General features: G+C 40.0%; 1 protein-coding gene and 2 long non-coding RNA genes across 7 annotated transcripts in view, besides 1 other annotated feature; 1 reads left to right on the top strand and 2 right to left on the bottom strand.

The window, feature by feature from the left end:
- Positions 1–1,923: 1,923 nt before the first annotated feature.
- On the bottom strand, positions 1,924–2,774 carry lncRNA:CR44452 (long non-coding RNA:CR44452). Its single transcript, NR_124505.1, has 2 exons — positions 2,311–2,774; positions 1,924–2,180 (listed from the first exon to the last, which is right to left on the bottom strand). It is a non-coding gene; the product is annotated as a long non-coding RNA:CR44452 (long non-coding RNA).
- A 1,706-nt stretch (positions 2,775–4,480) lies between these two features.
- Positions 4,481–11,883: a mobile genetic element.
- Positions 11,884–16,876: 4,993 nt separating this feature from the next.
- Positions 16,877–17,851, bottom strand: lncRNA:CR46229 (long non-coding RNA:CR46229). Its single transcript, NR_133111.1, has 2 exons — positions 17,697–17,851; positions 16,877–17,603 (listed from the first exon to the last, which is right to left on the bottom strand). It is a non-coding gene; the product is annotated as a long non-coding RNA:CR46229 (long non-coding RNA).
- A 722-nt stretch (positions 17,852–18,573) lies between these two features.
- Positions 18,574–27,746, top strand: part of stan (starry night) — a 47,794-nt gene continuing 38,621 nt past the window's right edge. For all 5 annotated transcript variants that reach the window (NM_001299362.1, NM_001259328.2, NM_001201974.2 and 2 more), the window contains exon 1: positions 18,574–19,198. The gene's annotated coding sequence lies outside the window, so the exon portion shown is untranslated. The remainder of the gene's footprint in view (positions 19,199–27,746) is intronic.

Raw genomic sequence — 27,746 nt, forward strand, 5'->3', positions numbered from 1 at the left:
ACGGCAAGTTTATAAGTATGCTTGTGTGTTTCTGCCGCTCGAGAATGGGAAACTTGGTGGGAAACACAGCCGCAACTTTAGCGGCGACATTTCCTCAGGGCTTTGCCGCAAATTATGCGGTCGGGGACGTCTTGCCACCAGAAGGAACTCTGACAGGGAACACTTAAAAAACATTCTCGAATCGTCATTTACGTGCGCTTATTTCGCCTTAATTTGGTAAGTATTATAAGATGAGTTGCGGCTACTCACTTACATATTATTAGTGCTTAACAATAATAAAGTTAAACAATTATGGTCGAAAATCTGTGTCTATTATTAGGAGAGCGGTGAATTTTATTAAGAATTTTACACATTTTTTGTACTGTATGTTTTAGAAATAAAGGAAAATAATCATAAGCGAAATTGTACCTTTCTTGCAAAGCTTACTTTCATCCTATTGCAGGACCTTTAATGAAGATCTGAGATATCGCTCTTTAATATAGTATTTTTAAAAATTTAAATTTAAGTAATTATTTAAAATCTAAAGAGTAACATCATCCTACAAAATATATGCTTTAGAAAACTTCTTGAGGCTACAAGATACTGAATGTATCTGAAGATACATTCTAATGTCCTATTTATTAAGAAGTAATGTTTTTCTAAGCGGAGTTCAAAAAGAGACTGTGTGCGACTGGTAAATGGCAGCACCTGCTGCTGTCAGAACGGATGGCCTGCCTCGGCAATCATCTGAGCAACCCCAATTCCCCCTGGAGCAAGTATAGCCCAGACCCCCAAAATCCCACTTCGGAGTGAGCGATGGCTGTTTGAACGCCGTCGCCTGTCATATTACACGCTGCGCGTAATTTGTATAGAGCGATCCGCTCGCACCGTGTAATTTATGCATCCATCAATCGCACGAGTGGCGCTAATTGATATTACTTTGGTGGGCGGGACGAAAATGCACTATTGGGTGGAATCAATTGTTTGCCGACAGCATTAAGAGCAGCGGCCATTTATTTGCCCAACTGCAATTGCAATAATGCAAAAATGTATTTCGGTCATGCGAATGCGATTTGGAAGTTCAACTTCAGTGGCCTGCTAATGGCGAACAAGCACTCTTCCATTAACAAATATTTCTGCAGCGCTGCAGTATTGATTTTTAGCCCTTATCTAGCGAGGGTCCTTTGCATGCGTCGCCGATGTCAGAGTTCAAATTATGAGTTCATCGCAAGTCGCGAGCACAAAGCAACACTTGCCAACAAAGCTCGGATACACTCGACGTCAGACAAAGGCAAAGGCAGCACTAACAACCAGTGGCGTGCGAGGGCGGGCAAGGATCTTCCTTAGAGTCTCTCAAAAGTATAGTTTTATTAGTAACAATTAGCAATAAGTCATAACTACTAAATCTGTAATAAATGGTAAAGTACAGAACCTATTTAGTGTAACACCCCCTCGAACTTTGCGGATGCGCCACTGGCAACAACTACAGACAACTCGAGTGCCATTGTGTGCACATATGTTTGATGTGTGTGTAAGTGAGTGGGTGGGTGGGAAATGGTTACTGATGACAGGGTGGGGATCATTTTTCCCTTGGACAAACGGTTGTCAGTGCTGAGACAATGCAATTGCAGTAACAGTGTGAGGAACTTCGAATTTGGAGCCGTAGTCACGGCACTCGACATGGACAGGCCATTTAATAGAGAAATATAGGAATGAATGTGAAGAGGTTTTTGGCAAATCCCGATTCCAAGTGAATGGATATATTCAGTGAAGGGAAAGGCATTGTGCTAGGAAAATACTCAAATTTTATCTATCAAAACGCTTGCACTTATTCTGAATCCCTTTACAAAATCAAAGCATTTATAATTTATGCTCGAACAATTAATAGACATGAACTTATACTACAACAGCATATTTTTTCGAATTTGTAAAAGAAGTATAAAAATAATATTTATGAACCCATCCCGTTTATAACAATTCATTCAACCCTTTTTGCTAGCGATAGCCAGTGATTGCGCAATCACAGCCAGCTCCTCCGGTGACAACACTTCATTCCGGTGATGGGGATCATCTGGGACTTGCCCACACGTGTTGGAGCCCCGAAGCTCCGGCGGGAGTGGACTTAGGGGCCGGCTAGTTGACCATAAACTAGCTTTGGCCGCCCGCCGGGTGGTGTAGTGACCTCGCCCTCGGTTTGACTCCTGTTGTCAAATGTCAACGGAATGGGTTAGGGCTTGGGAATGGAACAGAATGGAAAGGATGGATGGATGGATGGTAATGGAGGAGGTGTCGTCTCAACTCCAGTCGAAGCATTTGCTTTTGTTGGCTCACCTGATGCAGATGCATCCAGCTTGTTGTCTGTTTGCTGCTCCTGGCACCAAACAATGCCGTAAGGTTGGCATCCCAGCTTAGTCGAGCTATTATGATGAGCTGGCTCTGAGCTCTGGCGCGAGCTGTGTTAATGACAGCGGAAGTGCACTTTATTTAATTAATATGTTATAATTATAACGTGCTTATGTCTGCTCATGTGTGCAGTGGGTGTTGGGCGGCGGAGGCTGTGTTTGCCTGAATTAATGGGTGAATAAGTAATCGAGTGCAGCGCACTCGGGCAATTCTGCGAAGCAAATAAAGTGCCAGTGCAAATACTGCCTGGGAATTAATTGAAAGATCATTAACTTACTCGACGGCCGATAAGATGCCCCAGGTGGTACTATAATGAAATTGAATTAAGCTTTTAAACCATTATGCATTCAGCAAAGTATCATATTAAGTGGATATATTACTGGCACGGATTGTTAAATAAAGCATTTGCTAAGGATACTCTGTTCGCTGTCTAGTTGGCATGAATAACATGCTTGCTTTAAAAAGTTTACAAAAAAAGTGTATAATTTTATCGAATTTTTTATTAACTGAAATTTTTTTTCGATTGCAGTGAATCACTTGCAGCCAAGTGCATTTCAAGTTGTTTGTTTAAAAACATGTGTTCCAAGTGTTATAGAAAAAAACTGCAAAGTAACGTGTGGTAAGCTCGTTTCCTGTACTCAACTAAACTTTATTGGCGCACTAAATTGATTATGAATTTGATATTAACTTTTAAGTGCCTCCCTTAATTGCGCTAATTGCTGGCCCTCAGATTGCCAGGGAGTTTTGAGTTTTGTGCGATTGTAATGGCATTAATTATATCAAGCATATCAAGCAAGGCAACCAGTTAAAACTAAGAACTTTGCCACATGCGGCGTAAAATGTCAATTATTTCAATTAAGTAGGGTTCTGCCGCGCCGAGGTTGCCAATGGCAATAGCATTCAATCAGCATCAAATTCTATGCACTTAAAAGAAATGTGTATTATGCTACACGGGCTTCTGTCTGTTGCCCTGTCAGGGCCATTAAAAGTTTGTCCGTTTCACTTCTAATAACCAATTAAAGTGCAAAAATAAACATTAATTATGCGTTTGAGTGCCACAGTTCGAAATGTGTTGCAACTTTCTTCTCGTATGTGGTGCGTGCGTGTGTGTGTGTGTGTAAGTGTGTTGGACACTTTATACACAAGGGCGTGGTGGCAGCCATTTTAAGGTTTGGCTAAATTTATGCACATTGTTGCATTGCCTCGGTTGGCTTACATATGTATGCGAATGCGAATATGTGGAGTGGCATAAGTAATCAAGCAGCCAGAAAAGTGGCAAATTAATTTGCAAGTGTATGCGTTTAAACTAGTCCTTCATTCTTAAGTATAACTTGCACTTTGCTCGACTTGCCCCCCCCGCCCGCTGAAGTGTCACTCGAAATTGAACTGCAGTCTGGATGGGGCATCTGGAGCGTCTATTGGCCTCTTTACAACAAGATGCAATTATTACATGACCGGCAACTGCTTCTTACCTTTGGCAAATAAGCGAAATAAGTGCTTTGGAATAGTTGTTTTTGGCACAGTCCACCAGCACGGCAAACTTTTCGCTGGTAAAGTTAAACAGCAGCGACAGAATAAATTGTCAAGGCTGCACCATCAAAGATACTGGGAAGGGCTGAAAAGGGGGGGGGGGGGTGCCGGTGGCGGCAAGTTGCCGAAAAAAGTTACCTAACGACGAGTGCCAAAAGTTCAAATACGCTGAGCTCAGCAAAAACAGGCAAGTGAGGGTTGCGTTATTATTAACTTTATTAGTTTATATTCAATTGGGGCATCATTGTCGGCACTAACGAGGAAGTTTTATAAGACAGAGCGGAGTTCGCCTTTAACAAATTCGAACAAATTACGATTATTAGAAAGTGAATTTTAATGAAAAAATGTTGATGCATTTAATGAAAAATAATAATTAAATCAAGAGAGAATATATAGTAATATTAACGTATAAGTTCTTACTATTAAAGTATCCGATGTTCCGGCGTTTATACGCCGTACTGACAAATGGACATGGCTAGATCAACTAGGCTAGTTAGTAATTCCGATTAGAAAATATATACTTATGATCTGATCGAAAACGCATACTTCATCTTTTCTAACATTTCACTGTAGTATATACGAACATAATAACAATAATAATAACAATAATAATAATAATATTAATAATAATTATAATATGAATCATAATAATAAGTCGACTAATAAGTAAACTTAGGACCACCCTAATTCCTTAGGGTCACCCTAGTAGATCTTTAGATACACCCTAATACTAAATATGCGAATTCAGCATGTACGCCTTTAGGGGTCGCACTCGACTCCCATTGGTTATCGAGTATGAACTTCATACATACATATTGCAGAATTTGCTAGTGTCAGCACTTGGCTGTCACAAGAGATCTGCCTGTAGACCACACTAAGATCAGTTATAAATCAGGAATAGATCTGGAATGTACACTCGCTTAATAAAAACCAAATAAAGATAAAATGACCAACTGCGTTTTGAGACTTTATTAACTACATCAGAAGTATTGGAATTCTAATTAACTACATGGCGACCGTGACAAAGGATCGTTATAAGTTGTAGCAGAAGCTAAAGGAAACCGCTTGTGATAATTTTCAACTTCGATGCTCATCCACCAAGACGGCGGCAATTATGAAGAAAAAAGCGATCTGAGTGAGTAGAGTGTCAGTGTGATGGGAAAAAACAGGGGCGGAGTTCGACATAATATAAAAAAGAGAATAGCGCACATAAAGTGGCTATTATATACGAACACTCCACCACCCCAATGGTCGAAAGCTCAAAAACTACAAGCTGAGCTAGACCACTGTGTCGAATATCTCAAGAAAAAAATCCCCACCACACGCGCTCACTCAGAAAATCAAATAAAATCGTTAACAATTAACAAAACTCCAACTCCCAATCCGAAAAGCCTGCCTGTTTTCAAGAAAAGATGCCCGAACGACTGCGAGGGACCACTGTTCACACCGCATTGTGAACATACGTGCAGACATTGCAGCTCCACCACATAACCCCTAAATGAGGAAATCATCATCAACGTGGTGAGCAGCCCGCTCATTACGTCATCGAGGGAGTGTCAGCGTGCCAACCCCGGCGACGTCCAGCTGACGCAAGGAGGGTCAGAGTGAAGCAAATAGGAGCTGAAAAATAAAATATTTTTTTTTGTTGCCCTGCGTGGCACACCACCCTCGATGCACTGCGCTGCATATTAATATTACACAAAATATTGTAACATTGAGCGGAACTTTTTCTGCCCGATGAGAAGAATGGCCCGTAAAGCCATACACCAACTAGGTAGGAAAATGTAACTATATTGAACAAAAAAAAAAAAAAAAAAAATCAAAACAACATATTTTTAAAGTAAAATAAACCAAAACCCAAAAATAAAAAAAAAAAAAAAAAAAATAAAAATATACAAAAATGGGTTGGTTTGGATCTGACGATAGTCAGACAAAAGATAATACGGCCAATGTGGTCAATAACTTAAAAATAGTCGACCATACAGATGACATTCAGTCACTGTGGTTACTCCTTTTGATCATGACGATCGTAACAGTCGCTCAGTTTATATTAACGCTATATGTTAAGCATAACAAGATAATAAAGAGGCGTTATATAGGCAAAGCAGAGAATAGTTTGGATAAAATTTAAAAAAAAAAAAAAAAAAAAAAAAAAAAAAAAAAAAACATCCAAAATGTATTTTGAATTAAGATGATCTAAAATTTTTATTTTTAATATCAGAAAACTAGAATGAAAAAAAAAAAAAGATTATTGAAGAAACCTATTTGAAAGAGGCCAAAATTTATAAAGTTCGATTGCATAGATAAATCCATAGTATTCTTTAAATGGACTGGCAAGAAATACAAAACGAGCTTAAAGAAATTAAAACAACTTTTGACAAGTCTTATAAATGCATGACACCAAATAGAGAAGTGCAACAAGACACTCTCAACAAGCATGCGCAGATATTGGTAAGATGCTTTAATGGAGCACGCCAATTAATTTACAGAGAAAGGAAAAGATTAACAAAAAATCATTTATCACAAGCAGTAAAATTTCTAAACAGGTTCCGTGAGAACTTGTTAAACGTCAAGTACAGACACAACTTAAATATTACAATCCCAACGATTTTAAGCACACCTATAGTGGCTGAGATCGGTGAGGATATCGAAAGTGTAGGAGAATCAGAAATAGAAATAAAAGAAGAGGATCTCCACGATCTTGCAATTCCAGCGGTAATAACATTACCCGAATTACTTGAAGAAGAACTTTCAGATTCAAATACAGGAATAAGAATACAGGAAACGGACAAAATGACAGACTCTGCCGCAACAGCAAGGGAATATGTGCGACAAATTTCGTCCACAATACCTGAGTTTGACGGCAAAAAGTTAAACTTGAATAGATTCCTCACGGCTCTCCGGCTAATAGATCTGACAAAAGGAGATCAGGAGATGCTAGCGGTTGAGGTAATCAAGACAAAGATACTTGGTCCATTATCACACAAAGTTGAAAATGAAAAGACCATTATCGGTATAATAAATCTATTAAAAGCATCAGTTAAAGGCGAATCGCCCGATGTCATCAAAGCAAAAATGCTTAGTACACAACAGCGCGGCAAAACTGCAGCGCAATATACCACGGAGATAGAAAACCTACGTGGGTTGCTCGAAGCAGCCTATATAGATGATGGTTTAGATTCCAACAATGCAGACAAATTCGCTACAAAGGAAGCCATATCTGCAATGACCAAGAACTGTGGGCACGATAAGCTCAAAACCATATTGGAAGCTGGAAATTTCAACACGATGAATAGCGTGATTGAAAAATACATACACTGCAGTACAGAAATGACCGGCAATTCAAATAGTGTATTATTCTATAATAATAGAGGACACTATCGAGGTAATAATTACCGAGGAAATTACCAAAACAGAGGTAATGGCCGAGGAAATTATAACTCCTACAATAACAACTATAGAGGCAGAGGTGGTTACCATGGTGGAAACAGAGGACGAGGTGGTAACCAAAATTATAATAGAGGTGGAGGTTACTCAAGAGGTAACCAAAACCATAACTATAAAACAAGTCATGCCCACAATGTCCGAAACATACAATCGGAAAACGAACATACCCCCTTGAGCGACAATCTACAATAAAATTATACAAAATTAATCTCAATTTAAGCATTTTTATACGATTGAAGAATATGAGTACCAATTCATGGGTAACTCTTTTAATAGATACAGGTGCAGAAATTTCCCTGCTTAAATGCAGAAACAATAATCTTAACGATTTAAATCCAAAAAATACAACAAATATATCAGGAATAGGGCAAGGGACAATTCAGTCTCTAGGTACACTACATTTAGAAATGTGTATTGCTAATGCAGCAATACCATATGAATTCCATATCGTACCTGACAATTTTCCTATACCAGGGGATGGTATAATTGGCTTGGATTTCATTAAGAAATACAATTGTATTTTGGAATTCCACGACCAAGAAGATTGGTTCACTTTGAGGCCCAAAAATTTCAGGAACATAAACATTCCTATTATACATTCACTAGATAATGAAATAATTTTGCCAGCTAGATCAGAAGTGATTCGAAAGATTCAACTAACATCTACTGACACACATGTCCTCATCCCCAACCAGGAATTACAACCTGGCATAATAATCGCAAGTGCACTCGTAAACACTCAGAACGTCTTGATTCGAATTATTAATACAACTGAAAAAGACGCTATAGTTAGTAGCGCAAATATAAAAAGCGAATCATTGGATGATTATGATGTATACAACGCAAATATAGAAAATAGTGCACAAAGAACTTCAGAAGTATTAAAACTTCTTAAATTTCCATCGTTATTCAAAAGCGACTTAACAAAATTATGCACCGAATATAGCGATATTTTTGGTCTTGAAACAGAAACCATATCAGCTAATAATTTTTACAAGCAAAAATTGAGATTAAATGACAAAACTCCAGTCTATATCAAAAACTATAGAATGCCAGAAAGTCAAAAACCAGAAATTCAAAGGCAAGTTGACAAATTAATAAAAGATGGCATTGTCGAACCATCTATTTCAGAATATAATAGCCCTCTTCTCTTGGTACCCAAGAAATCACTGCCTAACTCGGAGGAAAAGAGATGGCGATTAGTAGTCGATTATCGCCAAATAAACAAGAAACTGCTAGCAGATAAATTCCCACTTCCAAGAATAGAAGATATTCTTGATCAATTAGGCCGAGCAAAATATTTCTCGTGCCTAGACCTGATGTCAGGATTCCATCAAATAGAATTAGACGAAAGGTCAAGAAATATAACATCATTCTCAACTTCAACGGGAGCATACCGCTACACGCGATTACCATTTGGTTTAAAAATAGCCCCAAATTCTTTCCAAAGAATGATGACCCTTGCATTTTCAGGTTTAACGCCTTCGCAAGCATTTCTGTATATGGATGATTTAGTAGTCATAGGCTGTTCTGAAAAGCACATGCTTAAAAATCTAACCGACGTTTTCAAATTATGTAGGCAACATAATTTAAAATTACATCCAGAAAAATGCACTTTCTTTATGAAAGAGGTTACTTATTTAGGTCACAAGTGTACTGACAAAGGTATATTGCCAGATGACTCTAAATATGAGGTAATAAAGAACTACCCCAAACCAGTAAACGCAGACGAAGCTAGACGCTTCGTGGCATTTTGCAATTATTACAGAAGATTTATTAAGAACTTTTCTGAGAAATCACGCCACTTAACGAGGCTTTGTAAAAAGAATGTTCCATTTGAATGGACAAGCGAATGCAATGATGCATTCGAATATCTCAAAAGGGAATTAATGAAACCAACACTCCTTCAGTACCCAGATTTCAGCAAACAATTTTGCATAACCACAGATGCTAGTAAACAAGCATGTGGAGCGGTACTATCTCAAGACCATAACGGTCAACAGCTACCAGTGGCATACGCTTCAAGAAGCTTTACAAAAGGCGAAAGTAATAAGTCCACTACAGAGCAGGAGCTAGCAGCTATTCACTGGGCAATAAATCACTTCAGACCATACGTATATGGTAGACATTTCTTAGTACAAAGTGACCATAGGCCACTATCATATCTTTTTTCAATGAGAAACCCCAGTTCAAAATTAACCAGAATGAGACTAGACTTGGAGGAGTTTGAATTCACAGTAGAATATCTCAAGGGGAAAGATAATCATGTCGCAGACGCATTGTCCCGAATAACAATCGGAGAACTTAAAGCAATAAATAGACAGATACTAAAGGTAACAACAAGATCAACAACAAGACAGAAAAATACCTGCGCAGGTGAAAAATTGCATGAACCAAATGAGAAAGAAAATATAAAAATGCCCAATATCTATCAGGTAATCAATAACATTGATGCCAAAAAATATGTTATACTCAAAATAGACAAGCATAAGTGCTTGTTGAAAAGAGGAAAACAAATTATAACACGTTTTGATATGACTAATTTTTATTCTAATGAAATAATCGATTTAGATCAATTCTTTCAAAGGCTTAATGAAGAAGCAAGAATAAATAGCATCATTCAAACACAATTGTCACCAAGTGAACAAATCTTCGAATTTGTCACTATAAAGAATTTTAAAGAAAAGGGCAATAAAATACTAAAAAATTTAAAAATAGCGCTATTAAACAAGGTGACTAAGATAGATAAAAATGATAAGGTTCAAATAAAAGCAATACTGTCTAAATATCATGATGATCCATCAGAAGGAGGCCATTCAGGAATTTCTAGAACCCTGAGGAAAATAAAAAACTATTATTATTGGCCACAAATGACAAAGGCAATAAGTAAATATGTTAAAACATGTTTAAAATGTCAACAAGCCAAGACTACAAAACATACTAAAACACCGTTGACAATAACAGAAACGCCAGCAACAGCATTTGATAAAGTTTTGATAGATACCATTGGTCCACTGCCAAGATCAGAAAACGGAAATGAGTATGCTGTTACTATCATTTGCGATTTAACAAAATATTTGGTAACGGTACCAATTCCAAATAAAAGTGCAAAATCAGTTGCTAAGGCTATATTCGAAAATTTTATTCTAAAGTACGGTCCAATGAAAACAATCACAACGGACATGGGAACGGAATATAAAAACCAAATTATAGACGACCTATGCAAATATATGAAGATAAAAAACATTACTTCAACAGCACACCATCACCAGACATTAGGAACAATAGAACGAAGTCACAGAACTTTCAACGAGTATGTTCGCTCATATATATCTGTTGACAAAACCGATTGGGATATATGGATACAATATTTTACTTATTGTTTCAACACAACACCATCGGTAGTTCATGAATATTGTCCATATGAATTAGTATTTGGAAGATTACCAAGACAGTTCATAGATTTTAACAGGATAGACAGAATAGATCCTATTTACAACATGGATGACTATTCAAAAGAAGTTAAGCTACGATTAGAAATAGCATATAGAAGAGCTAAAAATATGTTAGACAAGGCAAAAGCCGATAGAAAGATAAAATATGATAGAAATATTAGTAACTTTGAATTAAAGATAGGAGATAAGATATTACTTAAAAACGAAACGGGTCATAAACTTGACAATAATTATTTAGGACCATATTTAGTTTCAGAAATAGGAGATAATGACAACATTACAATTATAGGAAATAAAAATAAAAAACAGATAGTCCATAAAGATAGGTTAAAAATTTTTAATTCATAATACATTTTGTTTGGTTGGCCAACCACAAATAAAAAACCACAAATAAAAAACCACAAATAAAAAACCACAAATAAAAAACCACAAATAAAATAAAAACCAATAAAAACATTATAATACAAAACTTTTACTTTGCAAAATATAATGAAAATATATATATTTTTTTAATATCTCTTTAATCATTCATTTCAAATATTAATGTACATTTAAAAAAAAAAAAAAAATTATTATATATTTGAAAATAACTTCATGTTATTACGTTATTTTTCAAAAGGAGGGAGATGTAGTATATACGAACATAATAACAATAATAATAACAATAATAATAATAATATTAATAATAATTATAATATGAATCATAATAATAAGTCGACTAATAAGTAAACTTAGGACCACCCTAATTCCTTAGGGTCACCCTAGTAGATCTTTAGATACACCCTAATACTAAATATGCGAATTCAGCATGTACGCCTTTAGGGGTCGCACTCGACTCCCATTGGTTATCGAGTATGAACTTCATACATACATATTGCAGAATTTGCTAGTGTCAGCACTTGGCTGTCACAAGAGATCTGCCTGTAGACCACACTAAGATCAGTTATAAATCAGGAATAGATCTGGAATGTACACTCGCTTAATAAAAACCAAATAAAGATAAAATGACCAACTGCGTTTTGAGACTTTATTAACTACATCAGAAGTATTGGAATTCTAATTAACTACATCACTCTACGACTGGATAAATGACTAGTTTTTAGCATTTGTAATATCTTGTTTTTGCATGGAAAGATTTCACATTTTAATTAATATTAAGGACATCCGGTGAGTGCAGCTACCCCAATAAATGCCATCGGTTTAATCCACTCTCCATTCGTCTGTCAGGTGTCAGCTTAATTGTTGACAACATCTGCTGGCGCTTGCGGTTAATTAGCCATCCATATGATTAATCAATCGGCCGGAGTACTTGGTCCTTGGTGGAGGCCCGTTCTCAATCCGTTGGCGAGGACCAAGTGCATCTTGTTACGCCGCACAATGAATACCAAAAATTCAATTAATTTGTGAATAAACGTTAAATTGAATTGCGTTTGCGGGCTGCCTGTTGCAGTCGGTGCATAATTGCCAGTGACATGGCTGCAGTTTCCACTTGCCAGTCCTCAGTTCCCAGTTTGCACGCAGATCGAGGGCTCCCTAGTGAGCTGGAGAGCGTGCCAGCGCCATCTTTGACGGCTTCTTAATTAAAAGACTGTCAATCTGTGTGCTCGTCCTCGAATGCGTTCTGTATACGTATGTATGTATGTGTGTATGTATATGCGCGGCATGAGGCAGCAGAGGCATAGGAAGCGACAACCCGACAAGTCGACAAACCAGGCGAGCTGATGCCGTGATGTCCTGGCCTCCGGACTCCCAAGGATCCAATGCTCGGGGTGCAACCCGTTTGCCGGAGTGCTATTGTTAGCATCAAGTCATGCGCGCACCAAGCTGTATCGCCGGCAAAAAGCAACAGCGGGGAAAACGCCAGCGAAAAATGAAAAGAAAATGGGAAATGAGCACAAAAAAAAAAAAGAAATTCTCACCCAGTGCCACGTCTCTTTGCCGTGTTGACTGGGTTTTATAGCCAAGTTTCGAAAGAACTGCATCAGCTCAATTTGAAATTATGTTTAAACATGCAATTTCCACTTCAAGCACCTTTAAGCTATCGTTCTATTGATATAAAAATAAAGTTGATTTAAGTGCATATCATAAACTTAAGCACATGTACTTTTAACAAAAGCCTTTTGGTATAATATTCGTCAAAATACATTCAATCAATTTTCGGTGTTCAAAGTGCGCAAGCAGTTTAAGCTTCAATTAAAAATAGATGCTTTTAATAAAAAAAAACATCGTTTGCTTCTTTCCATTATTATCCTTGAAATAAATGGCCAAAGTTCGCATCTCTGCGTTCGCTCGGCGCTCTTCTTTTAAACAGGAAAAGCAAATGGAAAAAAGCTGAAAGCCAGGGAAATATCCGTACAGGAAAAAATGCATAAAAATGACTTATAAAACATTTGCGAGCGTGCGAACGGCAAGTCGCTGGAGGAAAAAAGGTGGCGGCACATTGAGGGCCACCGCATCCCAGTGCTCTGATTCCCAGTCAGCCCAACACGCCACACCGCACCACCTCCCAATCGCAGTCCCCGACTAGCCCAAGCCCAAGCCCAAGCCCAAGCCCAATCCCTGGCCCATCGCATCCGATCCCATTCGGGAACAGTATCCTTTGGCAGGCCGTACAAGTGCTGCTCATTGACAGCACGCTGACGTGATGTGTTTAAGCCTGCCGGGATGTCCTGCTGTGTGGAGCTGTCCGTGTGCTGGCTGCTCGTAGGCTGCAAGCTCCTGGTGCACTGGGAAAAATCAGGGCAGCAAGTGAGCCCAGTAATAACTTGATTGATAATTTGGAAAACTTGATTTCCAAATTAAGTGGATCTTTTAATATGTTTGACCCTTAGGGATTTCAATCTTAAATTGAACACAAATAAGTAATAATCCTTTAAAATTAAAAATCCTAAAACAATTCTAGTAAAAATACATGAAATTTAACACAGATTTAATTATATTTTGCCTACAATTTGTAGAATTTGGATTAAGAATATATTGATTTATAAATATTTTGTTAAGATGCGAGATCTGCGAAAATTCAATTTATCTGCTAAAGAAAGAAGTAAGAAATATGACTATAAAATTGGTTTTTCCTTTAGTAGTAGGCTTTTTCTTGCAGTGCATTAGCTACAGCCTTGAGATTGCGGCTCCCCGATATCCGTGCAGTGCGGATGCGTTCCATTCGCCGCGACGTGATGACTCCGACTGTGACGTGCCACAAATATCAATGCGGGACACAGGCGCAGGCTCAAGGATGCAGGACTTCGTGGCTCAACTCCTCGTCTTGAACACGTTTCGCACGTTCTCAAGTGTTGTTAGTTTCAACGCCGACCTGCCTCATGCCACCTAACTTTACACCTACCAACTTTTCGGTGGGTCGGGGGCACCGCCTAAAAGCCAACTCCCCGCATTTTTGGAGCGTCAGCAACTTTGTTTTTCGCATGATTTACCGCGCAGATCCGTTCGTATATTTGTCGCTTCGACGTAATTTGCATATAATTTACAGCTTCTGGCAGCAGGCCGCATCGGCAACTTTTCAAGTATTTCCCAGCATATTTCCTCACACCTGGTCCGACCGACAGCAAGGACGATGAAGACAAGCTCCTCGAAGTACCGCCGGCAAACAAGCTAAGAGCCATAGGAAAAGCACTCGGAACAACAAACATTTTAGCGCCACGCCACGCCACGCTACGCCATGCCGTTGAATATTTTTAAAGTTTTTGACATAGTTTTCCACGTCGGCATCCAGCTGGGCATCCACGCCCACTTGAGCACGCCTCCCCTTCGCACGCACTCGCAAATTTTCGCAGTTCCGCAATTCGGAAAAACCAGCAGACGTCTGGCTAATGAGCTGCAGGAAGCCCACCTGCGAACGGTGGAAAGCGTAATGCACTCGGTATGCATTTTTTATATCAACTTATAAGTGGTTCCGCCGAAATAAAAAAGTAAAGCAACACGAACTGCGGAACGGAGTTTCCCAGGTGGCAATGGCGTGGCGCGTAGTGCGCTAATTTAGATGATGCAGGTGTGAAGCCCAGGTAAATGGGTTAAAATGAGGCATGGTGGGCGGAAAGGAGAGGGCAGCCGCAGGACTCAGTAGTTCAGGTGGTTAGTTAGTGGAGTGCTCGCATTGCCACGTTTCGTTGGCGGAATGTTGTGATTGTAAAGAGATCTTCTCTCTCTAGGAAGCCACGGAAAATTGGCAAAAATAATTAGAAATCCTGTGGAGTAGAGTAAAGCATCAGACAGCTGATATTTGGAGTAAATAACTACATAAGTACTGCAGATCTTTTCAGGAGTGTGAAAATTTGTATAGATAACAATATGGTTAATTATTAGAAGCAATCCGAGTTTTTCTTCTAATCAGAAAAACATTTTATCTTTAAATACTAAATGGAATAAGAGTATATAATTCCTAGAAGTATAAACTAAAATTTCTCAGCTCTGAATTTATTCAGGCCAGGTCAATCAATCGGGATAAAAAGCGTAGTATAATTTTCGGAGCTCTGTGCTGTCAAAAAAATAATCTTGAGAAAATTTTGCAGGATTGCGCCACTCGCTATGCATAAATTAATTTGGTTTCAAAGTTAGATCATCGCATTTGGATGTATTGAATGTTTAACGATTTTCGTTCACTTTGGGTAAAATACTTGTGAAATTTAAGCTTAAATTGCCATTTTAGGAGAATTTTTGGTTATCTATCGTCCACTCATATTTGTGCTTTTGGCTTTCTCCTCATTAGCTCTCTCCACAATTTTCACAATTTCTTTTCTATTTTTCTATTTCTCTTTCTTTTCCAGTAGCTATCTGCCCCCCCTTTTTTTTGCGTTTTTTTCCCCATTCTGTTGGGCAAAATTAACTTTCCTTGCCGTTGCATAAAATTTAAATTATATTTGCTTTTATTGCCGCTGTTTTATTTTATTTCATTTCGAGTCGCGTCCTTTGCTTTGCTTTATTTTTGCAAGATTGCTTGTTTTTCCTCGAGCGGCATTCTATTTTTGGTGTGCGCATCATTTCCATATCAATAACAGATGGACCTCGAATTCCCGGCTCCCTGCTCCCAGGAAAATAGCTTGACCTGGGTCGGAAAGAACTGGGAAACTGGCAAGTTGGATAGCTGGAAAACTGAAGCTCCTGGCATCACTAAAATCGCATTTGCCGGCGGGGATTATTTGCTATAATTCATGCTGTCAATGCAAATTGAAATTGTGTCACGCAGTCAAGTCGGGCATTTGACGTTCGCATTTTCCATTTTCCGCACTCGCCAATTTTCCAGCATGCCTTTTCCTATTTCATTCATTTTTTTTCCCGTATTTTTTTCTACACACCGCTAACCGCAATTGTTGGCCAGCTTACATCTCCCAGGTCCTGCCGGCGAAATCTCAAAACACAAATGGATTTTTAAATTACCCTCGTGGCACTTTTCGACTCCTCCACATTGCAGGATAACGCTGCGAGGACGAGAACGGGGATGACAATGAGAGCCATAAAACTGTGCTGTGTGTAGGTAGGTGCATTGAATTATCTGCGACATTCTGTGCAGTTGGTTTAATTCAGCAAAATGCATAGATATGAGAGGGGGGATCATAAACTATGCATGGGCAGCGTTTGTCGAGCGAAAGAACGCTCAAATTGCTCCTTCTGAAGATGCAGCCTGTGGCTCCTTGGCTTGCTTTGCGCTTTTTGCCCGCTGCTCGTCCTTTGCATTGTTGAGTTATGTTTCTTCCGATCCCACACGCCCCCAACCCCCCCCCCACTCAGCGCCACCCACTGAACACCCTGACCTCTACGCCCACTAACCAACCTCCCATCTCATCCTTGCGCACATTGAGGTTCAGTGAAGCGGCAGCAAAACCCCTTCGCCTTCCTCCCCTTCCTGCGTTTTTATATCGCTCGCAGGCGGCACTTGCATAAACCAAATGCAGAGACAAGTGTCTTCGTCCTGCAGAGAGAGAAAGATGTGGACACTATGGATGGATAGCCACTCAATCCAAACAAAAATGTGCCACATAAACAAGAAGACGCTGATACGTTGAGTGCATTTTACATATTTTTTTACTACTCTCAGATTGTTTATTTATATTGAATACAAAAATCGGACTTTGCTTATTTAAACAAAATTCCTCGAAGTGATATTTTTCCAAGTGTTTGGCCTGCTTGGCTGGACACGCTGAATCGTGGAGGTTTGGCCTTGTTCCCTCCTGATAACCCATCTTCCAACTCCGATCTCCGAAAAGGGCTGCCGGCTTTCGACGTGTGTCAAGTGTGCTGCATTTGTTTAATGCCAGCGCTCAGTAATTGGAAAGCATGTCGAACATGTCGAATTTATTGCCCCGCAAAAAGCACACAGATACAAATTGAAACGGTTACAGATTACGGATGCAGCTAGCTACACATGGCCACAAGGTTACATAGACACGGATACAGATCAATGGGGGAATTCAGAGCATTCCGAGTCAATGGCTTGGAAGAGCCTCAACCAAATGCAATTAATCAAACGCAAGGGGCCAATGTCAATTACATGCAAGAAACCCCCATTTCGGTCTCCTATTCTCCTATTCCTTCGATTCCTCCCAAAATCCCTTCGATTCGTTGCTATTCGGAAGTATTCGGACCACGTCAGCTGGCCAAATGCGAGTTGTTGGCCAAACGACGATGTCTTGGCCAACACCTTCCTGTAAGCTATAAATTCCGCCGACACATACATACATCTACCAGCGTAGCCATTACCCACGACTGTTGTCCTTGTGGGCCAAAAGCTTGTTCGGTTTCTGGGTCCCAGCATATGTTTATCACTGCTGCCGAATTCTGCCAACCAAAATTGCATTAAATATTTTGCATAATTCGATAAACTGAAATCTAATCGAATGGCAAGCAGGAACATGCGAATTTCTGGCATACCTATGTATAGATCCCAATTGGAATAATGATTCATCCCTAATGGCTTCGTAATTGAAACTATTCACTTAACAGCTCTTGACACTTGAACCTCATCATAACATGGAAAACGGTCATTTGGTCGGTTTTAATGGTGTACTACATTTTTGGTTTTGACAGTGAACTTTTAGCATATTATGTTTCTGAACATAAATTGCGTTGATTTAGACTATCGCTTAATTATGCCAAATAATATGTTTGTTTGTTTATTTAGTTTTCAAACCAAGGCGTTCAACAGAAAATGAATTATTATTGGTGGGACACAAAAACTAGGCTATATGGAATATTATTTATTAATATTAACAAATGAATACACCACATGTAAATTTATAAGTTAGCAATTTTATGTTCAAGTTTTACCCGTAAGGGATAATGTTCCACCATCTTTAGATTCGCAAACTAATTCCGATTACAGGTGTTGGCCCGATGCACAGATAACACATTTATTTAACATTTATTTAATAAATAGTAGTAAAATTATATAAATATCACATTTAATAAATTGAGTCGATTTAAATCTTTGAGCATGCAAAGCGTGCTGCAAAACTAATTTACTGATAAGAAAAAGACTTTCGAAGTTTCCAAAGATTGAATATCCTACAGGTTGAAGAATCCTGGATCAAATTGCACGTTTTTATGCTCGGGGATGCAAACCGAAATTTGGTGGCACCTCTCTCTGCTGCCGCAACATGTTGCAACAGTCGCGGCAATGTTGCTGCAACACGCAGTCACCCCCCGCAGAAAATCCACCACCGACGAAAGTATCCATCGGATACACGAACTCGCTTCGGCTTCCAACTGAGTTTTAGCAAGAAACTCAGTTTCTGTTTCTGGTTTTGCCAGTTACCACTGCGACTCCGGACCGATTGGACGCGTTTTGAGCGTTTGGCCAGCAAGAACGGTATTATTTTTCACTCGGGGCTACGCGTGCGCGTCTCTGCAAAGTCAAAAGCAAAGACAAATGCAAAGGCAAGTGCAAAGCCAAAAGGCAGAGGTAAACGCAAACCCAAAGTAACAACTTCGACGGTCGAAATTACCGGTTTTTCGCCAACACAACATACAACAATCCTCGCTCTCAGTGAATTTTAGCGCGCGGTCTTTTCTTCGCCTGCTGTTTTCAGAAAAGTGCGTTGGCTTTTCCAACAACCACCCCCTTTTTTTAGCCGCCCAGCTTAACGGTCGGGGTTATAGTCGGTTTAGCATTCGAATTATTCGAATTTCCCGGAATCAAAATAGTTAAATCAGTTTAAACAGTGCTCTAGAGTGAGGCCAGTCACACAAACTGGCGAGTGCTAATTATAATATATTGTGTTAATAATACAAACACAAGATTCACGCAGAGGAAACAACACGGATGCGCGATTTTAAATGCAATATTATAAATATTTAACAATGCAGCCGTGCAGCTAAAGCGGATTATTGGCCACCCACGCGTGGAAATTCAGCGGCAGAGCAAACAAAAGCCTGTAAGTTCACACGTTCCAGCCAGGATATATCAAGGATATGTGCATGTGCTCGCGCATATACATATGTCCTTGTGGGCGGGATGCGGCTGCATTCTAATGGGAATTGTGCGACGCATGACACCTGATTCATGACGTATGACAGGTGTCGTTCCAACAGGACACTATATGTTCCGCAGGCGTGGCCTTAAATCTCTTAGATAAACTTCGTATTTAAGGGCTTACGCCATAGCGGAATCGCGTAATTCATATTTTCAAAGGGTTATAAGCTCTAGAAAAGTATTTTGTATCTGCATATAAATGGGGGCCTGTATGAAATATTGCTAGAACCTTTATTTGTTATATGATATGGAAAGACGCTTAGTGGTTCTGGCTACCTCTGAAATGTTTCGATTTAAGACGTTCTTAATTAACGGCTTTCAGCTCTAGGGCTTCGGCAATAAAATAGAGCTCCAATTGGGCCTTTAAACCTAAGGCCTCTTTCTTGGCCATCTCCAATTAGCAGTTGGCCCAAACAGTTGGCCGATGGCCGAAGTCGAAGTCGAAGTCCGACGCTCACACAGTGCAACTGTTAAAGTTCAGAGCCATCGCAAAAAGATACAAACGCGAAGCTCTAAACAAACATTAAACTGAATACCAAATGAGACAACAAAAGGAGGAAGCACAATAAAAGTCACATTAAAACGTGGGTCAAAAACGCGGAGAGCGCGAGGAGAGAAAGGAGAAGAGTTGGGTCAAAACATAACCGAAATCGGAATCGGGGAATCGTGGAATCAAATGCCTGCACGAGATACAAATGTATCTGTATCTGAGCGTTGCAAGTGCTTTGTTTTCCCTGCATTTCACACTTGTCCATGGGATTTTGCCTTTGCCATTGCGTTTGTATCTTTGTTTCTGCGCCCTTTGTCTGGCGCATAAATATTTCAGCAGGCCGGGACAAACTTATCTGCTGGATACATTATTCACTCGACTCAGTTTTGTCGGATTGCCAATTTATTAAGATAGATTTTATTTTCGAGGCCATTAACAGGGCCTTTGTTATATTTCGATGGGGGCCAGATACTCTCGCACATTTATGTTTTATGATTTTCTAGTTGGAATGCGGTGTGTTTGGTGCAATTGGAAGAGTCAAGTCAAGTCCATTTTGAGCCTGCCAGTGGCAAGTAGCTGAAAAATTGTTGTAAGACTGGTTTTCTGCTACTGCTCCTCGTTCGACCCCTTTCTCCCTGCCTCTCTCTAGCTCTCTCTGTCTCTCTTTCTCGGCGTGTTACCAACCTTTTCCCATTCTTCTTGCGGCTGGTGCAGAGAAAAAAAAGTTATTTACTTAGGTTAATTATGTGATCCAAGTTTAGTTACACACAAAAACATCAAATGTCGTTCTATTATATTTTATAAGACGATTAATATTAAGAGTTAAAGGCTTAAGGTGTTATCCTTTAATTTTTACAATAGGCTGTTTTCTTGAAATATGTGTAGAATGAGTTTAATCCATTTATATTTGAAATCAAATAATTGCGGATATAAAGATTAAGTTGTAGTAGAGGAATTACTTGAATAAAATTTAAGAAAAAGTAGGTAAATAAAATATTTTACCGTGCTTAAAATGAGTTTGTTAGCGCCTGGCTCTCTTCGCGGTTTTGCAGCTGTCTCGGCCAGGTTAGGAGCAATCCACCACCGGCAGGCAGATCCGCTACGGGCCATCATCCTGACCAGAACGCATCCTCTTCTTCTTCGGTAGCCGCAACCTGTTTTTCATTGGTTATGTTTTTTGTTTTTTTGAGTTCGAAGTGATCAGTTAAGACTTCAGTTGGCCAAGGAGCCAACGAAAAAGGTGATTTTTTCCGGCTTCTGATGCCACATTCACTGCGAATAGCCAACTCGCACGGCGAACTAACCTCAGTCAATCCATTCGATATCCATGCCGGCATAGGAAAACTCGTTATGACTCTTGATTAATTAACATTTGAATGCTGTCTCGTGCCAGTTAATGTGGCTGATTTGTGACCGGCTTGAGTCCATCAAAATATCAACAGTCTATTGTGGAATTTATTACAGAATCAGAGGGCCAATGGCCAAATGAGATTTGCATGGCATGGAGTTGGACGAATTCGTGTGCACACACCAGAGATTCATTGATGACGTTGATGGTCCACATTTTTCGGTATCTTTTGTGGGTTTATGGTGGCCTCTCTTGGCCACTACTCACACGGCTATCCATGAGATACTTCTGCGTAGGCATCGGCCCTCTTGGTCGCGCACTCAAAACTGGTTTCGGCCACATTCAAAATTGTTATGTTAGAATAAAAGCTTAATTGATGCATATACACACGTACGGTTCAGTTTTATACGGCAGCAGTGGTCCGTAGATACAGCCGAAAAAAAAAACAGTCAGATACATTTACATATACAAATACAGATGGAAGCAAATCCAGACGCAGCTGGATAGGTTATGTCATGCGGCGTCTATCGCATGATTGATGGCATTTGGTTGGCTATGTTTCTCTGGGCTCCTCCGTTGAAATTAGATATTGATTTGGTTTCGTTAATAATTGTATTTCGGATGCTCAACAGGTGGAAAAGTCTAATACACGAAATGAATTATGAATGCTGGCTGTGAAAGCATATACCAATTAAATATTTACTTAGCTCCGAAAAGCTATCTATCAACTATCAACGCAATGCCCAGGAAAAATATTATGTGAAATTGTTTTCTTTCAATGAAATATCTAAGTTTGAACTGCAAAAGCTTAATGCCTTGTTATATTCCATATTGACTTACGTTTATTTTGTTTACTCGAAAGACCATGTCTTAAAAACATGAAATAAAATGAATTTAATTTATATTTAATAAAATGCCGGCTTTCAGAAGTTGTATGAACTAAACAAATTGAATTTACCATATTTATGCGTCAATTAGAATCTGGAATTTAGTGTCCTTGCTCGATGAAATTACAGCTTGTTTGGCCGTTGGCAAACTAAAATCTCGCATGTTCAAAGCAACCGAAGCGGTGTGGTGGCAACCCTGTCCATGGCTGGATGCCCAAATTGATTGATTGACAGCCCTGCACATCAGGCGCATCCGCCCCCCCCCCCCCCCAAACGATGTTTTTAGTTTTTGCTAAATTCACTATCACGTCAAGTAGAGCGGGTGGTTTTTGGGTTGCGGTTGGCAAATGCATGAATAATGTGGCAAAAAGGATGTTCCATTCCCTTGCAGATGGGGAATAGGAATTCACACGTCGCTGGAATCGGGATCGGCAAGCTCGGCATCGGGTGATTCAGAAGTTCGAGAGTGTGCGAGAGACCTCATTAGTGTTAATTCAATTAGAGGAGCCAAAGTTTGTGGCACTTTGGCTAATGAGGCATGTCCAAGCATCCAGAGTATGCCCAAACGCCAGGGAGCCCAGAGATGTGTGCCGTGCCGTCGATTTGCATGCTAGAAATTTGTTTCAATTGCATTAATTAGACTTATCAATTTGGGTGGGCGGATGCACGTATGGAGGCCGCCGGGCAGATCGGGCTGTCAAATTAAGTGAATGACGTTGTGCTTCTCATTAGGAAGAATAAGTCACTTTAAATTGGGACGGAACTCTTTGCCTTCAATTCAAATTCGATATATGTATGTGGCAAATTAATACGCCGATTGAAGATTAGTTATCAAACGTAAATTGATTAGCAAGTTTAATTGTCTACCACCTGAAAATTAAGTTCTCATTATTCTGAGTAAAACTATTACAATGCAACATAATTACCTTAAAAGTGCGGATATATTGATTGCATTGCAGCTAAACTTTTGTAAATAATCTATTAATTAAAGGTATTTATTCTGCAATTGCTATTTGGGCCAAACTGTGAAATGAATAGGCGAGAATTTATTTAATCGGTTTATAGGCAATCAATAATTTCGAATAAATTTGATAAATGTTCCTGTGTCTTTAAGCCATGTAATGTATTGAATTCATATTTATTGGCCCAGATACATATAGTAGTGCCTTTTAGCTATTTAAATAACATAGCTATTAAGGTTGTATATAAGCCTATTATTATTTAAAATATTTGAAAGAAATAGTCAGAAATTTGATTTTAAACAAAAGCTTGTGGGCTAATGGTTATTAATTAAGTGTGGTCACCTAACTTAGCATTTCTTTGCGAATTCCTTGCAAGTTACCCAAACTAAGTTAAATTGAGTTTAAGGTGTTAGGGCGTGATTTATATACGATATGCACTCCGAAAGTCAAGTGCCATCCGCCCGACAAATGTGTGTAATTGGCCAACAGCAAAAGCCGTCGCCGCATTTCATTTGATTAAAACGACTCATCAATGGACGTCACATGTTTATAATGCAGAAACTGCATCAATTACGCTTCATTAGAGTTCAAAATGAATGCAAAAGCAGCAGGCAGCCGCATCGAGTGCCGAGTGGAGCTTATAATTCATTGGCTTAATTAAGCTGACCGACTTCCCCCCGCCGAAGTGCATCCAGTAATAACTTTATCAAATTGCCAGACGAGTGAAAGCCAAAGCAGCAGCAAAATCAGTTGAGTTTGGCCCCAAGTTTGCTATACTTCATCGGCAGCTCGATGTCAAGGAAGTTTGCTTATCAAAGTTGGCTCAGTGGGGGGGTGGTAGCCAGAAAAAAAGGGGTGGCTTGCACACCCTCTACGCCCAGCGTTTTCTCCTCTAATTTATCACAATTTGCATGTCAGTCACGCTTGTATATATAAATTGCATACAATTTATCAGCCCCCTCCGCTTCTGTTTCCTAGAAAAAGTTCTGGACGACAGCTTCCGACTATATCCTCTTTGTCCGTCAGTTGACCCATATTTGTTAGACTTTTCCGGGAGCGTAACCCAATTATGCGGGCCTTTGTCATTCGTTTGCTCTATCTCCCCGGAATGTATGCTATGAATGGCTGTGTATCGATGTCAATCTTTTCTGCCCATCCTCGAGCATTATCATAATGATTCCAGGCCGTAATGCCACACTCAGTCCGCCAACGAATGCTGAAATGCATATCCTTGATGGCATATAGCAGCATAGGTGTCGTTGCTGTAGGGAAATGTTCTACGTCTTTTGTCTATCCGAGCAAATAGTTTCATATTGCAATTTATTTTGATTATTTTGATTATAGCAGGTCCTTGACTCGTACGCATATCCACACATGTATTGCTATTGCTATTGCTATAGCCCGAGCTGTATATATTTACGAGCGTGCCCGTACAAGGGAATTTGAATAAACTGACAGCGCTGACAACGTGCCAGAAAGTGGAATTAAATTTAAATGAAATTGCCAGCCGCCCTTAGTTGGGAGACAAAACGCCGAGGACAATTCGCCAGCAGGTTATCCTGCAGAAAGGCGGCAAAAATGGGGAGTGTTGCGAGTGGGCGGGAGGCTGTAGCTGTTTGCCATCCCCAAAAACAAATGGAAAGCCGCGACAGGCAAACAAGGAAAGCAAGCAAGCGAAGCAACAAGAACCGGTCGCCATGACGATGCCGCGAAATGGGGGAATTGGGGGGGGATTCGGGAAGTTTGCACAGTTTTGGGGGACGGGTTCGCTATAGCTAAGCATAAATAAGTTGTTAAGCCATCAGTGAACGTGCCCTACACACGCAGTTGGCCACACTGGCCCCAGTGTGGCTGTACGGTTGTCTTGCTGGTATGGCTGTGTGTGGATGTACATATATGCGTGTTTGCGGCATCCTATCAATACGGAAGTGGAAGTTCGCACCACATTTTCAATTTAAGCAAATTGAATTTACGCTGCGCATCGCAGATATGTGTGCCAGAGTTGCCAGCGCTCCTGTTTATCGCCTCCGATGCGATTAGCGTCGAGCTTAACTCGTTGCCAGATAAAACTTTTCATTCAATTTATCGGGACCCCATTCCGGGGTGTTGCGCCCCCTATTTCATATTTGAATCCCGCATTTTATTGCCGGAGTGTGTATCTTCCTCTGTAGCAGTATCATTCACACTCGAGAAAAATATTTCTTTATAATTTAATTTAAGTTGCGTAGTATAATGTTATGCATTTTGTAGTACAAGTTTTTTGTTAGTTTTGAGTGCATTTTAAAGATAATGAAGTTAAAGGAACTATATAAATAAATTTCTATAAAAACGATGATTGTCAAGATTTTTGCAAGTGTAGCTTTTTGAGTTTGGGGCGAAGATGAACTCTGTTATCCGGCTGGATACACGCGCGTACGTGTCTGTGGCTCGGAGTTAGAAAGTCTGTCAGTTTGCGTTAGTCCTTTATCTTTAGCTGAAATTTATTGCTGCTAACAATTATGAGCAAGGGGTAGAGAATGAATGGATGGATGGAGTGCAATTCGCGCATCAATCCCCGGTCGTAAGTGTCTCAGTGTGATGGTTATCCATTTGATGGCTATCCATAAAGTTGGCTACGTTGCGGCTTTGGAAACTCTCGCACGGAGTGAATGGCCAAAACGACTTAATTGGGAAAATGGAGCAACAGCAGAAAATAGCTTCATCGTTTCCGGAACTCATTAATATGGGATGCCGTATTCGATCTTGTGTCGATTATATTCCATTTCAAATGTTTCTTCTCGAACAATTATGCTGTCTTTTTTTTTTTTTTTGAACAATTTGCCATGTTAAGCACAGTGAATGGATGGAATTGCAAAAGAGTTCATTGCAGCCAAACGCACGAGGTTCCCTTGCCACAACTGAACTGGCCAATAAAGAAGCCCTAAACAAGCGGCGCCACAAGGACGAGACATGGCCAGACAGAGACGGAGACAGTTGATGGGACAGAGATAGGGAACTCTGCTTTCCAAAGCCACATTTACATGACACAACTCGTTTTGTGGTCGATTTCAATCAGAGCAGCTTCGAGAAATGCCTGACATTTTGTGTTTTCGTCTGACCAGGACTAATGAGCAGCCACAGGACACGAAGTCGAAGCAATTTTCACTCTCTTCCACGACGATGGAGTGATGCAATCAAAGGGCTCCTGATCCTGCTCCTGCTGCTGCATTTTACTCATTTTTAAAGAGCCTGCTGCATCATTCGAGCGACAGAAATTGTGTTTGTTCATCGTATTTGCGGCAAGGTGGTTGCAGGTCCGGGTCCACAACACCACTCGTCGGTGGTGGATTTCCACTGCACTCTAGCGCCCCCGAGGGTGGTTTTTCCACTCTCTAGTCCTCCTATTTTCACTAGGCAGGATTGCAGGCGTCTGACTCACGTGCCGCCTGACTTTGCTCCGCTGTGTTCATTATATTAAACAAGTTTGCGCCATAAATGCCGCTGCCAGAGGCAAAGCAGCAGACGGCCAAAAGGACTCGGGCTTCGGGATTCGGGACTCGCGACTCAAAGGAAAGCAAGGCCACACAGCGAAAAAAGCATATTGTCGGATGGCTCTATTTTTTTTTTTTTTTAATTTACCATCACCAATCTATAACTCGTTGGGGTGAGTTACTCAGAGAGAAATATTTCTGTATCTATTAAAAAGATATTAGTTGACAATCTGCTGGGATTTTTCTAACACTTATACTGATATTGTTTAACTATTTATTATCAATAATACTACGTTTTTATAAGAACACCATTTCTAAAAGTTCGCTTAGAAGTTAGGGAGTATTCTTGGATTCTAATCTTTTTCTGAGTGTAGCCAGCAGGGTGGTTGTTGTCCTTGCCGCTGCTTGCCGTAATAAACTCTCGTGCAACATAAACAGAAATCCAAAATGCGACGGCTGGGGGGCAGCATGACTCATGCAGGTGTGTTCAACGTGCAACGGGGCGTGGCAGTTGCCAGTTGGCATTTACCGCTCGCCAGTCACCTGGTGTGCTTACCTGGCTCACTTGGCTGTCCTGGCTGACTGAAAGGCATATTCCTACTTGGCAATGGGATTTTTATTTCGCTCGGCTTTTGCCGATTTTCCTCCTTATACCCATTCATGTGTGCTCTCTCCGGGTTTCCCCGTTCCCCCATCTCGCCTCCATCGGCCTTTTGACGCTTTTCCCTGGGCGGTTCGTCGTAATTTGTCGAGTTTCCTTTGCATACAAAGCCCTGGCTCTGGCTCAAGACCCCATTCCCATCCTTACTCTCGTACTCGTACTCGTACTCGCACCCGTGCTCGTCCTTATTCCGGTTATCATCATCTCTCCGTAATGGGTTTGCATTTGTCTGGAGCAGAGTCCCGGGCCCGGCAACTCAAACACTTGTAGCCCATCTCGCCAGTTCCCCGGTGTTGGATGTTATTGTTGTTTTTACCCTGTCTCCGATCTGGGTATTAACTTTTGGTCACGCATTTTGCCAGGATATTAAGGGGCCCAGGGTTATTTATGTGCCGAACGAGAAGACTGAATGCCCATGTCGGCCATAAATGGAATTTAATGTAAATAAATTCTATTGAATTGCCATAAATAATAGTCTGAGCAATAGTGTATGAATTATAACAAGATTTAATGGTTAACCATAACTTTTTAGTAAGAATTCTATGGCTTGTTTTTGTGTTTTAATTAACGTAGTAACTTTATCTTTTTCTTCTAATCTTGTGCCCTAATATATTTATTTTTGTAAAACTAAT

Source organism: Drosophila melanogaster, chromosome 2R, assembly GCF_000001215.4.
Source record: "Drosophila melanogaster chromosome 2R".
In the NCBI taxonomy this organism is placed as follows: Eukaryota; Metazoa; Arthropoda; class Insecta; order Diptera; family Drosophilidae; genus Drosophila; species Drosophila melanogaster.